The sequence below is a fragment of the Gorilla gorilla genome, chromosome 3 (genome assembly GCF_029281585.2).
Source record: "Gorilla gorilla gorilla isolate KB3781 chromosome 3, NHGRI_mGorGor1-v2.1_pri, whole genome shotgun sequence".
Taxonomy (NCBI): domain Eukaryota; kingdom Metazoa; phylum Chordata; class Mammalia; order Primates; family Hominidae; genus Gorilla; species Gorilla gorilla.
This window is the reverse complement of record NC_073227.2, coordinates 68,685,791-68,697,957: the sequence shown is the minus strand read 5'-3', so window position 1 is coordinate 68,697,957 and position 12,167 is coordinate 68,685,791.

The window sequence follows — 12,167 nt, the reverse complement described above, 5'->3', positions numbered from 1 at the left end:
GGAGTCTACAGAGGCAGGAAGGCCTCCTTGAGCTGTGGTGGTCTCCACCCAGTTCGAGCTTCCTGGCCACTTTTTTACCTGCTCAAGCCTCAGCAATGGTCGGCGCCCCTCCCCCAGCCTCACTGCCGCCTTGTAGTTCCATCTCAGACTGTTGTGCTAGCAATGAGAGAGGCTCCGTGGGCATGGGTCCCTCCAAGCCAGACATGGGATATAATTTCCTGGTGTGCTGTTTGCTAAGACCATTGGAAAAGCACAGTATTTGGGTGGGAGTGACCTGATTTTCCAGGTGCTGTCTGTCACAGCTTTGCTTGGCTAGGAAAGGGAATTCCCTGACCCCTTTTGCTTCCCAGGTGAGGCGATGCCTCCCCCTGCTTCGGCTCATGCTCAGTGTGCTGCACCCACTGTCCGATAAGCCCTAGTGAGATGAACCCGGTACCTCAGTTGGAAATGCAGAAATCACCCATCTTCGTGTCGCTCATGCTGGGAGCTGTAGACTGGAGCTGTTCCTATTCGGCCATCTTGGAACTGCCTCAATAGCTTTTAAGAGTGTGAAGAAGTCTTGAAACCAAAAAGATGACATAAAGGAACTTCAGTTGGGCAGGAGCCACATTTCCACTCCAAGCCTTTAACTTCAGCTGTCATTTAGGGAAGAAATAATATAGTGCTCATTGCTCTTGGTCTCACTATTTGAGTATTAAAAAGTAGTCCAAGTCACCAAGGGTGCAATGGTCAAGTTAGCGGAAGAATACTCCAGGTAGAGAACTAGCTGGAAACTCACCTTGTACTTCCCCACTCTGCCAACTCTCTCTTCTCTTGCAGATAATGAGTGGGCTCAGTTTAAAAGCCCTTTATGCCAATGCCAATGTGAGAAGAGTGTTTCCTAGGTTGTCTTCCAGGATTTTTATAGTTTGAGGTCTTATATTTAAATCTTTAATCCATTTTGAGCTAATCTTTGTATATGGTGAAAAGTAGAGATTCAACTTAAATCTTCTGCATATGGCCCACCAGTTATCCCAGCACCATTTGTTGAATAGAGAGTCCTTTCCTCATTGTTTGATTTTGATGGCCTTGTCAAAGATCAGATGGTTTTAGGTGTGTGAATTTGCTTCTGAGTTTTCTATTCCATTCCACTGGTCTATGTGTCTGTTTTTGTACCACTGCCAAGCTGTTTTAGTTACTGTGGCTTTATAGTGTAGTTTGAAGTCGAGTAGTGTGATGCCTCTAGCTTTGCTCTCTTGCTTAGGATTGCTTTGGCTACTCAAAGCAAAAATAGACAAATGGAACCTAATTAAACTAAGGAGCTTCTGCACAGCAAAAGAAACTATCAACAGAGCAGACAGACAACCTACAGAATGGGAGAAGATGTTTGCAAACTATATACCCAACAAAAGCCTAATATCCAGAATCTATAGAGAACAAAGAAATTAACAAGTAAAAATCAACCCCATTAAAAATGGGCAAAGGACATGAACAGACATTTCTCAAAAGATAACATGGGGCCAGGCATGGTGGCTCATGCCTGTAATCCCAGCACTTTGGGAGGCTGAGGCAGGTGGATCATGAGGTCAGGAGATTGAGACCATCCTGGGTAACATGGTGAAATCCTGTCTCTACTAAAAATACAAAAAAATTAGCCGGATATGGTGGCATGCCCTTGTAGTCTCAGTTACTCGGGAAGCTGAGGCAGGAGAATCACCTGAACCTGGGAAGCAGAAGTTGCAGTGAGCTGAGATTGCGCCACTGCACTCCAGCCTGTGTGACAAAGCGAGACTCTGAAAAAAAAAAGACATATAGGTGGCCAAAAAAACAGGAAAGAAATGCTAAAACGCTCAGCTTCACTAATCATCAGAGAAATGCCAAGCAAAGCCACGATAAGTTACCATGTCAAGCGACAATAATTTACCATGTCAAGCCAGTCAGAATGGCTATTATTAAAAAGCCAAAAAACATCAGATGTTGGCGAGGCTGCGGAGAAGAGGGAATGCTTATGTACTGCTGGTGGGAATGCAAATTAGTTCAGCCACTGTAGAAAGCAGTCTGAAGATTTCTCAAAGAACTTGAAACAGAACTACCATTCAATCCAAAAATCACACTACAAGGTATATACCCAAAAGAAAATATTTCATTTTACCCAAAAGACACATGAACTCATATATTCATAGCTGCACTATTCCCAATAGCAAAGACATGGAACTAATCCAGGTGCCCATCAATGGTAGATTGAATAAAGAAAATGTTGTACATGGGAGGCCGAGGCAAGCAGATCATGAGGTCAGGAGTTCAAGACCAGCCCGACCAACATGGTGAAACCCCGTCTCTATTAAAAATACAAAAAATTAGTCAGGCGTGGTGGCAGGCTGTAATCCCAGCTACTTGGGAGGCTGAGGCAGGAGAATTGCTTGAACCCAGGAGGCAGAAGTTGCAGTGAGCCGAGACCACACCACTGCATTCCAGCCTGGGCAACAGAGCGAGACCCTGTCTCAAAAAAAAAGAAAATGTGGTACATACACACCATGGAATACTATATAGCCATAAAAAGAATGAAATCACGTCCTTTGCAGCAACATGGATGGAACTAGAGGCCATGATCCTAAGCAAATTAATACCAGAACAGAAAACCAAATACTGCATCTTCTGAATAATAATTGGGAGCTAAACATCGAGCACACATGTACATAAATATGGAACAATAGACTATGGGGACTACTAGAGGGTGGAGGGAGGGGAGGAGTGGGCTAAAAACTATCTCTTGGGTACTATGCTCACTACTTGGGTGATGAGATCTGTATTTTAAACCTCAGCATTACACACTATTCCCATGTAACAAATCCACAGATGATCTCCTGTATCTGAAATAAATGTTAATTTTTTAAAAAAAATAAGGCCAGGCCGGGCGCATTGGCTTATGCCTGTAATGCCAGCACTTTGGGAGGCCGAGGTGGGCCGATCGTGAGGTCAGGAGATTGAGACCATCCTGGTGAACACGGTGAAAACCCATCTCTACTAAAAAAAAAAAAAAAAAAAGTACAAAATAATTAGCCAGGCATGGTGGCGGGCACCTGTAGTTTCAGCTACTTGGGAGGCTGAGGCAGGAGAATGGCATGAACCCGGGGGGTGGAGCTTGCAGTGAGCGGACATCGTGCCTCTGCACTCCAGCCTGGGCAACAGAGCAAGATTCCATCTCAAAAAAATAAAAAAATAAATAAAAATAAAAATAAATAAAAAATAAGCCCTGTATGGAAGTGAAATTATCAAGCAGCTGACCCATAGCACATGGAACCCTACTATGAAATAAGTCCCGGATATCACCTTTTTTAGACAGTTACTAGTCCAAAAGGATTTGCTCCATGAACTTCCACAATAGACTACTTTCCCCTGGATCCCCCAGCCCTGAAACAGTACCTTGTCTCCTGAAGTAGTTTCTCTGAACTGGACCTATACCTAGCATTTTTACAAATGTTTTATTGCAAAATATTTGAACCATTTCATGTAATCGTTATTTTAAGAAAAAAATGTCCTAGAAGCTTCCCCGCCAGACCAGCCCTATCTATAAGCAATGACTTTCAGGTTCTGAGTATAAGCAATACCCAAGGGTTTGTTGGAAGAAACATTTCTATTATCGTTAATGATGAAAATGTTTGGCTAGGGAGTATATCCATTTTCCTCTTTGTCATTTATAATCGATTACTCATAGTAACCCTAAGTGGAGAGTATATTTTTATGGCAGTTGTGCTTCAGAACGAGAAGAGATATTCTGAGTTATTGGTTATTAAGTTTCGTCTATCTACAACCTTCAAGGCAAGGCAACTGGAAAAGTGGGAGGTATATCTTAAAAAATCATTTAGTTTCTCTGTCAAATTATTTTGACTGTATCTTAAAATAAATGGAATAAAAACCTGGAAACTGTGTTAGTACTAGACCTTAGAAACACAAAGTGATAATATGCCAGACATATGTGTAATGCATATTAAAGTGTGATAGATTGATTTTAAAATTTTGATCTCTTTTAGATGACAATGTTTTCTTTTGGAGCTGTGCCTGAGGAAAGTGCAGAAACTTAAAACTACCTTTTTACGTATTTTTAAGAAAATTAAAGGGAAAACATTTGAAAAGTAATGTATCTCACTTGTTTTATTGGTTTGATATCTCAAGCTCTTGAACTCAAGAAATCAATTAAAAAACATTTATTTGTGGAGAAAGGACAAGCAGTAACACATGCGAATGATATAGAGCATTGGAAATAAGTGAAATCGGAAAAGAAAGGGAGAAAAAAAATAGAGGCAAAACTTAACAACATGCTACCTAGTGATGAAGATGTTTCATGTTGTTTGAAGATAAAGGAGATGGAGCACATCCTCATTATTGGTCACAAATTTTTTCGGGAGATTATGGTGTATGAAAGTTGATAAGAAAACTTTAAAAATTGAGTGTTGAATCAGTGTGGTGAAAGCTGACTTTAGTTGAAATGAGATTGAAATGTGAGGACAGATGTCCTTGTTATTAACACCCCGGGGCGGGGGGGCGGGGGGCGGCGGCGCGTAGAATGCTGATTTCAATATGATTTCTGTTAAAAAACAAAACCACAAACTTTGTCATATAGAAACAGGGCCTGGAAGAAGAAACACTCTAAACATTTGAATGTTATCCTTATTAATAATATTGCTGGTTTTGGAGAATTAGTCTTATTTCTATAAGAACTTTACTTTTTAACTTTGTGCATGCGTGTTTGTGTGCGTGTGTGTGTGTGCGTGTTCTTTTTTTTTTCTATATGTCAGTACTAGTTGCAAACGTGGAATCTGACAATGGTTGATTATCACCAAATTCAATTAAAGGCCTTTACACCAAACACAAGTCCCTGTTATAACCTGAAACAAATTGAAATAGCAAACCAAAGAAATATTTGTTGGCTCACGCCTGTAATCCCAGCACTTTGGGAGGCCGAGGCGGGTGGATCATGAAGTCAGGAGTTTGAGACCAGCCTGACCAACATGGTGAAACCCCGTTTCTACTAAAAATACAAAAATTAGTGGGGCGTAGTGGTGCGCACCTGTAATCCCAGCTACTCAGGAGGCTGAGGCAGGGGAATCGCTTGAACCCAGGAAGTGGAGGTTGCAGTGAGCCGAGACCGCACCACTGCACTCCAGCCTGGGTGACAGAGCAAGACTCGGTCTCAAAAAAATAAAAAAAGAAATATTTGTATAATAATAAAAGTGCTTGTATTGTGTCCTTACAGAAATATAATCCTGCAGAGTTAACAATATGTGACATAATTCAATGGATCCATTAGTAAGACTAAACAATACCCCATAACTTTAGGAAAGCAGTTTCCAAAAGCTTGGAGCAAATGTTGGAAGGTGTCTTTGGACAGATATAATAAATAGGAATGAAGCGCTCCTAAACAAGAGTCTTGACTGTAGCATCATAGATGATCTCATAAAGGAAGTTGAGGAAAGATCGAAAAGGATTAATGTGTCTGTTTAGAGAGCTCTTTGAGCTCAGACATAAAAGATCACATCTAAAAGAGGCACATGACCAAGGACAAGCACAAAAGAGTGGCACATATATAAAGAGTAGGGTCAGCAAGGCTAAAAGTCCAGAAAGACTGAGAAATGCTAATGACCACAAAAGTCCTAAAAACTACATGTGGAGCAAGCTAAGAAACAAGAAGGAGACCGACTCAAACTCAGAAAAACTAACATGATGTTAAAAGATGGCAGAGAAAAAGCAAAACTTTATAATTCCTTCTCTCCTTCTTTGTTCTTTACCAAATACTAAACTTGTTTATTTGGCATCAATTTAATGAGCATAGACGGAGTTATTTCAGAGAACAAGTGAAATGATTTATGTAATGGTGCTGCTCTAACTTATAAAATTACTATGAAGATGTGAATTTCTGTGACTAAATAACTCTGAGGATTTTCACATGTGCAAATGCTTAGACTCATCACACACATTGAAGAGTAATACTTGTTGCTCATCCCGCGGAGAATGCTTTCATAAACAGTGTCACAGACATCGCACCATTTGTCCACCAATATGTCCTTTTAGCTTTTAGTTTTATCTTCAGCACAGACCCACATTTGGACTACTTTGCCACATGCCAATTTTTACCACTTCTCACTATGTCCACTGCTAACATCCTAGTCCCAAATAACATTATCTTTCACCGGAACCATCTCCTAGCTTAATTTTTCTCACCCCTGCTTACTTCTGCAGCTTCTCACTCTTTCCCAACCTCTGTTCTATTTCTCTCTCTCTCTGTCTCTCTCTTTCACATACACACATAAATGCACACAGACACACCCACACACACCCAGACATACACACCCTTATATTTTTCTATTCTCCACATAGCAAATCAGGATGATAATTTTAAAACAAAAAGCAGATTTAAGAAGGCACTCCCTCTCACTTTCATGCAAGTGTCCACAAAACTTCCAGAACCATTGGAAACATCCAGAACATCCAGTGGGACATATAGACATAGGCAGGATAAAATGTTAAAATGTCGCCAGCCATCATGTTCTTTCCTAGTGCTCCCATGGCTGGGCCTTGGCACTTTGCCTCTCTGAGATCTCGTTTAACTTCTCTGTCTTTTGCTTTATGTTTTCTACCGACACTGATACCAGTGACTCACCACAGGATCAGCGGGCCTTGTTGCACTGTAGTCTCCTAATTTCACCTTGCTATGAAGGTATGGTGAATTTCAACATGGTCTTCCTCATTCAAAAACTGCATATGCTAAACAACAGCTAACATCATGATACATCACCATTGCTTCCATTTTGTAGTTCAGATAAGCTTATGGTTAATATTATTCTAGTAATGTTGTATGCAACCAGTTTGATGAAAAGGCATAACTTATGCAATATGATCAAAGCAAGATTTATTTTTATCTCTCACTACCCCTTTAAATTCCTGGATGAAAATATGGTCAAGTTCCCTGGCTTTTCTTGCCTATCTTGAGTAATAGCTAGTTTTACAATCTCTTTGATTATTCACATTAAAAATTAGAATCTTCCAAGCTGTTCTGAGGCTTAAAGAAAAAGAAATTAGAATGCCCTGCCCTTGATAATAAAACCCTGAATTTGATTCAAAGTCAAATCTTTTTTTTTTTTTTTTGAGACGGAGTCTTGCTTTGTCGCCCAGGCTGGAGTGCAGTGGCACGATCTCGGCTCACTGCAAGCGCCACCTCCCAGGTTCACGCCATTCTCCTGCCTCAGCCTCCCGAGTAGCTGGGACTACAGGCGCCCACTACCACGCCCGGCTAATTTTTTGTATTTTTAGTAGAGACGGGGTTTCACCGTGTTAGCCAGGATGGTCTCGATCTCCTGACCTCGTGATCCGCCCGCCTCGGCCTCCCAAAGTGCTGGGATTACAGGCGTGAGCCACCGCGCCCGGCCGTCAAAGTCAAATCTTTTACACTCCCCCAATCAGGCCGACATGGGCAGGTCATTTACAATAGGAAAGGAAGGCAGCCCTTTTCTCTTTCCCTCCTCAGTCCTTCTACTCTAGCTGAGTAAAGATAGTTTCAGACTCCTCGGGGATGGAAACATGGGGAGACGAGAGAGGAAAGGAAGGTGTGGTGGTGGTTTCCAAACACGAACACAAATCCTTTGCTGTTCTCCTTCAGAGGCAGGATATGTGTGCCAGTACCTTAGGATCTTGGTGGACTTGTGACTGTTTTTCCCAAGAGGGCATAGTGGAAGTGACATCATGGGACTCGTGAGGCTAGGTCATAAGAGGCTGTGCTGTGTCTTCTTGGTGCTCTTGGGATAGATTATTCTGTTAGAATGCTGTCTCTCAGAATGCAGTCATCATGAGGAGAAAAACCCAAGGTACATGAAAAGGTTGAATGTAATTGCTTCACTTAAGTGTCCTAGCTAAACCCAGCTTTTGAGCAGCCTGATGAGCCCCCAGGACCAGGACTATGTCCAGGAAAGTGAGGCACTAAAGTCACACAATTTAGGGTGACATTCACTTTTAGAGTCTTCCAAGTGTAGTGTGGACCCTTGCATGAAAGTGAGAGGGAGTGCCTCCTTAAATTTTGTACCCTGGGCATCCTACTTGCTTTATCCTGGTCTGGTCTTGCCCAGCTCCTATCTGTTTGAAATACCCTGAGTCATTCCAGTTTTCCTGGATGAAGGTCCAGATACCATGGAGCAAAAACGCCATCCTCACTATGCACTGCTGGAATATCCAACTCACAGAATCCATGAACATAATAAAACTGATGTTGTGTTATGTTGCTAAATTCAGGGTGTTTATCTATCTATCACGCAGTAATAGATAATTACACAGGGCAAAGATTTTCTTACTTGTACTGGACTTGAACTTGTTAGTTCAGGTATTTTTGTGGTCTCTGGGCCTGGTAAATGTTTAATATTGACTCTTGCTCTCAGTCATTTTTAGAAGTTCCCTTTTGATACTTTCTAGGGGCAACTCCTATGACCCAAGAAGAGGGTGGGATCCACAACATAGTCATCTCCAAAAAGTTTTTCTCACAAATGTCCCTCTTCCCTGGTTTCCTCTCTTGACCCTTTTCTTAAAGTGGGTGAAAGGCTCCAGAGTGAAGAGCACAAGAGTCAAGAAACATGCTCCAAACATTTCCCTGTAAATTCAACTCTGGCAAGTTTGCTCACACTCACTTTGCTGCCCAATTGCTGGCACTTTTTGTTGAAACATAGAGTCTTATTTTAATATTCTATTAAATGGGATATAATTTGTTAATTTTATTTTGCTAATAAATTCATTTAATAGCTTCATAATTGGTAATCTTGTATTTATAGAATCATTATTGATTTGCAGGAATCATGTAGAATGTTCAATTATGTTTGACTTGAATTTTTTCTATAGTTATATCTGACAATTTGAGGATCTGTGAAGGACTGAGTAGCATTTCTTGCAAATCTCAAGGACTTTCTGTATATCTAGGGGCAGATAAGAAAGCAATGATAGTGAAAAAACTGCTGTCTCTTCTATTTATGGTCTGGATTGCCTAGCAGTGCCATTCAAGGTGAGGAGCGTCAAGGTCAAGATGGACTATTTATTAATGTGGTGAGTGTTTTACAGTTAGGAGCATTCTTGTTGTCACCTCCATTTTTAACTGCTTAGAGCTTGCCTCAGTAGCTATAATGAACCGTTTCTGGCTCAGTGCCTGGAACATAATAGGTGCTCAATACTTATTTGTTTAATGGTTATGAGTGAGAATTGTAGAGCAGAGGTTGGCAAACTTTTCTTCTAAAGGTCAGATGGTAAATATTTTAGGTACATGTTTTAGAAATCAAATATTTGGTTTCTGTTACAAATACTTAACTCTGTTGAGGTACTGTGAAAACAGACACAGACAATATGTAAATGAATGGGCATGGCTGTGCTCCTATAAAATTTTATTTACAAATCAGGTGGTACGCCAGATTTGGCCCATGGGCCAACCCCTGCTTTGGAGGCAGACAAATCTAGGCTTTGAAACTAGCTCTATTGAATGCCAGCCATAGGACTTTTAGAAGGTCATGTAATTTATCTGTGCATAGGTTTCCTTATTTGTAAAATGACAGTAGTTATTTATTTTTCACTGTTGTTATAAGGATTGTATGATATATGCCATTTCTATGGCTGGCATGCAATAGAGCTAGTTTCAAAGCCTAGATTTGCCTGACTCAAAAGCAGGGGTTGGCCCATGGGCCAAATCTGGCCTACCACCTGTTTGTAGATAAAATTTTATGGGAGCACACCCTTGCCAATTCATTTATATATATATATGAATATATTTATGTGTATATATATGAATATATTTATGTGTGTGTATATATATATATATGAGGCAGTTAGCATATTATCTAGGATATCTTAAGCATTCAGGAAAGTGGTTGTAGCTATCCTTATTTCTATGCTTCCTCAAACCCATGAAGTATTGGCAATTTCTTTAGATTAGGTTCCTAGAATTAGTCTCACTGTAGCATTGCAACAGGGGAAGCTCTTCTGCAAAATGATGGTCTACTTTAATTACCTCTATCCTTAATTTTTCAGGATGCATTATCCTCAAATTTTACCAGCTGCCCTCACCCCTCTAGGAATGTTTATTAAATTTTCTACTCCTTCCTGCCGTTTATCGAGTTTACTTCTTTGTAATAAGAGTTTTCTTATTGTGCTTTTCACATGAAACTCGTAATTCCTGAATTCATTCCCTAACTTCAGCCTAAATTATATTTTGAAAGTATACTATGATGTTACCTTTGTAATTAAGAAACATTTGATTATTCCTAGATGACTACAGAAAAAAGTGTAAATTTCTTAGCCTGTCATTCAAGATGCTACCTCTTATCCAATCTGCTTTTCCAGCTCTATCTCTCAATTTTACTCCTAATGTAATCTGTATTTTGCCCCTGTAAGATATTAATTTTTGTCTTTTGTTTATTTATTTTTTCGAGACAGGGTTTTGCTGTGTCACTCAGACTGGAGTGCAGTGGCACAATCACAGCTCACTGCAGTCTCAATCATCTGGGCTCAAAAGATCCTCCCACGTCAGGCCCTGAGTAGCTGGGACTACAGGCATGTGCCACCATGATTTCCTATATCTTTTTTACTTTTTTTAGAGATGGGGTCTCACTATGTTGCCCAGGCTGGTCTCAAACTCCTAGGCTCAAATAATCCTCCTGCCTTGGCCTCCCAAAGTGCTGGGATTACATAGGTGTGAGCCACTGTGCCTAGCCACTTTTGTCTTTTTATCATGAAAAGTGCCATGTTTTGCTCTTGTGCTTTTTATAATTATTTATATTTATATTATGATTAGTTGTTCAGAAATCTTTCTCTCCAGCTAAATTGTGAGGTTCTTGTTCTTGACGGTAGGGCTATCTACTAAATATTTAAATTAATGAAATAAATTTTTTGGACAGTCAAAAATGTAAAATGGAGTGGTTTTTTTGCAATAACCTCCTTGGGAAAAGGCATGTTAGACACTATAACTGTCCTCATGATCGTCTCTTTTAGTACCTTATTTTCCAAAGACAGAGTTGAATCCTGAGTCATTCTGAAAAACAGGGAATTTTATATGAGAAAAAAAAGCATACCATACATAGGTTAAGCTGTGACATCTACAAATCTTTTAACCATTCACCCCACACAGGTGGAATTTTTATTCCTATTTCCTATGTTATGTGTAAATCTCTATTACAATAATTCTCAGACTTCATTGTAATTATTGTTGACTTATTTTTCCCTATTAGATTTGGAAAACCTTAAGGGTCAGAACCATGTTTTATTATCTTAGTATAGCATCTAGTAGGCACTCAAAAAGTTTGTTGCATAGATAGATGAATGAATGAATGAATGAGTGAATGGTTACATCTTCACCCAACATCTCTTTTAATTAAATATATTAAAGCCACACTGTTTTAGTTAATATGTTGAAAATTCTTTCTGCTTCTAAGTGTGAAGTGAGAATAAAAGCTATTTTAGATGACAAACGTCTTCAAACATTGCTTCATACTATGAATAGCTTTTAAAAGTCCTGAAAACTAAACAAAAAAGCAATTAAGGAAAGGAAATTGACATGAAGGTTTGAATCTCTAAGAAAATAATGGGAGAACTATTTTATATGTGTAGATGTTTAAGGCATAAATGTCGGTGTCAGTAGCTTGTCACCACTCTGCTCAATTTGGAGCACTTGCAATGTTGAGAAGTACAAGATGTTAGGAAACAGTAGATGGACAGATGAACTACTGATATGTTGTTTTAGAATGATGATCTCAGATTAGCTGAATGTGATAGTTTAATTATGATTAGGCTTGTTCACTTCACATTTGACAGAAGTAACATATGCTTGAAAATGTCAATTCAAAATCTACTTGCCTTTTTTTCTGCAAAAATGCTGAATGTTAATGTTCTATGCATTTTAGTCCACAAAGTATTATTTTTGGCTGCAACTGTTATTAAAAAATATAACTTATTTTGCTTCAAGTATATTCTAGCCTTCAATTCATGTCATCACTCTAGTAAGTCTGTTCTTCCTTAAGAAAATTGCAGACACACTGTGATCAAAATGCTATCATCAGTTAAATAATTTTAAATATTTATAATATTTTTTTGGATAGAAATATCAATAGGTATGCTTTTATGGCATTTGTGTTAAACATTTGAAACAACTCAATAACAAAACGTTTTGTTAT